Below are 3,704 nucleotides of genomic sequence, written 5' to 3'. Positions count from 1 at the left end.
CTACTTCACAGCTCTGTCTAGGTTAGCCTCGTGTTCAGTCCTTCTGTGGGCTCTGGATCAACTTCTTTCAACTACCTCCAAAATAACAGTTGGTCATGCAAAACAAGAAAAAGGTTTTATTAATGCCTAAACATTCTAAAATTCTTTGGGAGCTTGACCTCAGTCCTGAGATCCTTGGGCTTTGTGGACCAAGAACACCCTGGGTAATAGGTAGGCCACACCTTGAGAGGATCAGAGAAATGTAGGGAGGTAAATTAAGCTTCAGCAGTAGAGTGAAGTATTCAAGAGCCTGGGCTTTGGAGCCACACTGTATTATTATGTCTCCACCACTTAGGAGCTGTGTGACCTTGAGCAAGTTAATTCATCTCTCTATTTCTTCATTTGTCTCAATGGGTTGTTGTGATTATTATTTGTTGTGAGGATTAAATATGTTAACATATATAAAACACTAAGAACAGGGCCTGGCATATAGTAAGTACTATTTAAGTGTTTAATATTATTGTTACTTATAGTAGTATTAACTCTATAGTTACATTTTCTGAAAGCCATTTTTAATTCCAAGAACTCTGACCCCAAATTAGACATATTATATGTAGCAGAAAGAAGAGAAACATTTTCATAAAAAGGCCTCTGAGTTTTGTATTGAATACAGTGTTCATTAATGAGTAGGTGTTCTTTTCCTGCAGAAGCAAACTCATCTCCATGTACAAAGAGTAAAACAAAATACGTGTTTTCAGAACAGAACAGAAGGTTTTGGAACAAGCTTTGAAAACATCCAGTAAATATACCTGAGAGACGGGAAAAAATGGCAGAAGCAGTGCCTAGCAGGACAAAGAAGGACTGCATGAAACGATATAAGGAACTTGTTGAGATGGTAAAAGCAAAGTAAGCTGCTCAACAGCAAGTCCTGAATACATGTAGAGGCAAGAAATGACTTATGACAATCTTTGTTGTGTGTGCACCTAAAGCATCATTATCGGCGTTAGGAATAGCCAAAATACTTAACAACAGCTTCCTTCTTACTTTCAATCCCTCACTATTCTCAAACCCCTGTATAATGTCTTTTAGTCTAGCCATTCTAAAGGTTTTTCACTCTGGAAATTATCAATGATTTCCTAGGTGCCAAAGCCAATGGCTTTGTCTCAACTGTCATTCTTTTTTTTGCATATGTACGTGTTTGTAAATAGTAGAGTTTTATATAATTATAAAGTTATGCACCTTCAAAGCTATCACCCCAAGAAAGACACCTATTCATTTAAACTGAACATCTTTTCAAATTTTTTAACAATGTGTGTACACATTCACAAAATAATCTATTGATTAAAAGACTTCAACAAAGTTTACAGTTTGCAGTACCTACAACAGAATTTACAGATGCCTACAACAGTTTGTAGATTATTACATATATTGCTTTGATTATTACATATATTGTCTTAAGAAATACCATTAATACAAATGCATTATTTACAATATCCCCATTATAGCAAGAAAAAATAAAATGTCATATAGGCATTTATTATGCCAAGTATTTAAATGATTATTCTCTCTATGACAAAAGAATAATACTTTTTTAGTGGTGAAAGATAGATTTCATTAGGCTGAGGACCATTGAAAAGCTTCCAAGGAGATCCAAGTAAAATCTGGCTACTTCCAAAAAGTAAATAGAACAGCAGCGATCTCTAGGTATCTTTTAAAAGTAAACTAGGAAAATTCCATTTATATCAATTGCGCCTTAAGTATATGACTTGTTACAAATAAGAATAAACACAATTTTAGAAACTAGGCAACACCACTGGCCCAAAGTTGTTTTTCCCTACCTGTGAATGCCTAGGATAACCTTCACTGTCAAGTTTATCTATTAAGTTGCAAAATTAACAATTATCTCTAACATACATAAGCCAAAGTGCTCACTCTTACCATGGAAGCAAAACTTTCTTCTGAAAATAATCTACAAAGATAATATGTAAACACATAAGAGTTTTGAGACAAACTAAGAATATCCTTCTATGTTCTATGGATCAAAATGCAAAGGTCTCCATTACATATGTACATGAACACACTTCCATTAATTTGGGATATATGGACAGTACATGACTATGTGCAAACAGTGCAAACACATGTAAACTGTAGCGATTTTTGACAATGTTTATAGCAACACTGTACTTTCAAGCCCCAAATGCTACAAAGAAAATAAAAACTTAATGTTAAAACTACTTTTCCTTTTTCTTAAAATATATTTTTAAATGGAATAACAAATCCAATGCTCCTCTTTGTGACATGTACTGGTCTCTTTGAGTCAAGAATCTCTTCAGTTGTTCCCCAATTTAACATAACACGTAAGCTTTCTCTTGTTCCAGGAAGTCGGATCATGTCCAGTGTTTTGTCTTAAAAACTGCTTTCCAAGGTAAGATGTAGTCATGCTGGTTAAATTCTTTCTGCTGCCCACGTTACCCCTGATGTAACCATAAGCCAGCACCTTGTAGTGCTGCACCTGTGATTAGCGGAGTCAATCACCTTGCTCTGAAGGAGAAGCGAGCACTGAAGGCAAAACTGCCCCCAGCACTGCACAGGCACTGAGCCCCAGCAAAGATTCCTGAGTCAGCCTCCGAAACAGTTCTACCCACCTGGGGTTCCCTTTCTGGATTCAAACACCCAGTGGCTTTTCCCATGTTCATCAAAAAAAAAAAAAATGATTCCACCAATGTGGGCCAACCATCAGCCTACCTGTGACATTCTTGAATGCCCAAAGTCACATGACACCAAGACAAGCATCACCACACAGGCAATAAAGCTGCTGCTGAACAGTCACAGAAAAGGTAGACTACAGTTGCACTGACTCCAAAGAACAAATGGAAAATGATGCCACTGGGTGTCTGATTTTGGAGTTTATGAGTCTATTAGTTGTCTCCATTTGTGCATCAAACAGTAACATCTTCATGCCATCATTACTGTTCTGCTGCAACATGGCGGCCCCGTGCCAGCCTATTTCCCAATTGTCACTCTTCTTGGTAAAACTTCAGCTGCATTTGACACTATTTACCCATTCTTTAAAAACCTCTACCATTGATCCAAAATTGGGTTCCATTTCTCTACATTTCTACCTCAGCTGTCCTGTTCTCAAAATCTGAGAACTTACTAGGCACTTAAAGTCTAGAGTTATGGAGCATGTTCCTGCTTTCAAAGGACTTGTAACACAGAATGAGCATTGAGCTTCATGTATGTCATGTAGAAGTTACCCAAGAGATAGTTGCTGAGTGAATGAATAAAAATAATTGGGAATATTCTGAGAAAACATATAATTCTAAAAGACAGATACAGTTAAGGACCTGAGACTATGGGGGTTATAAACTCAGAGAAGATTAAAGTGGGACTAGAGAAGCTGAAAAGATTTCATCAAGAGAAGCTGACTTGAGCTGTATCTCGTGGAAGGGAAACCATATGAAAAAGCAGAGGGAAAGGATAAAACAGTCCAAGTCAGAGGATTAGCAAGGATAAAATCTTGGAGACAGGGAAGAGACTATCATTTTGAAGCACATAGAAGATACCACAATGTCAAGACAGAAAGCTCTGAACTGGCCTTGTTGAGTCTATTATAGGATCACAAGAGCTGTTGGAGGAGGGTACAGCTGAATCCACAGTCACTGAGGCTGTTGAAAACTGTGTACAAGTTAGTTTTGCAGTGGCATAGGTTAGATTGGAGAGAG

The 3,704-nt window shown here is 37.2% G+C and overlaps 1 pseudogene; it reads right to left on the bottom strand.

Moving 5' to 3' along the window:
* Window positions 1-562: 562 nt before the first annotated feature.
* On the bottom strand, window positions 563-3,460 carry LOC118911630 (Golgi apparatus membrane protein TVP23 homolog B-like; annotated as a pseudogene).
* Window positions 3,461-3,704: the final 244 nt, after the last annotated feature.

The sequence above is a fragment of the Manis pentadactyla genome, chromosome 4 (assembly GCF_030020395.1).
Source record: "Manis pentadactyla isolate mManPen7 chromosome 4, mManPen7.hap1, whole genome shotgun sequence".
Classification (NCBI taxonomy): Eukaryota; Metazoa; Chordata; class Mammalia; order Pholidota; family Manidae; genus Manis; species Manis pentadactyla.
This window is presented reverse-complemented; position numbering and strand designations above follow the sequence as displayed.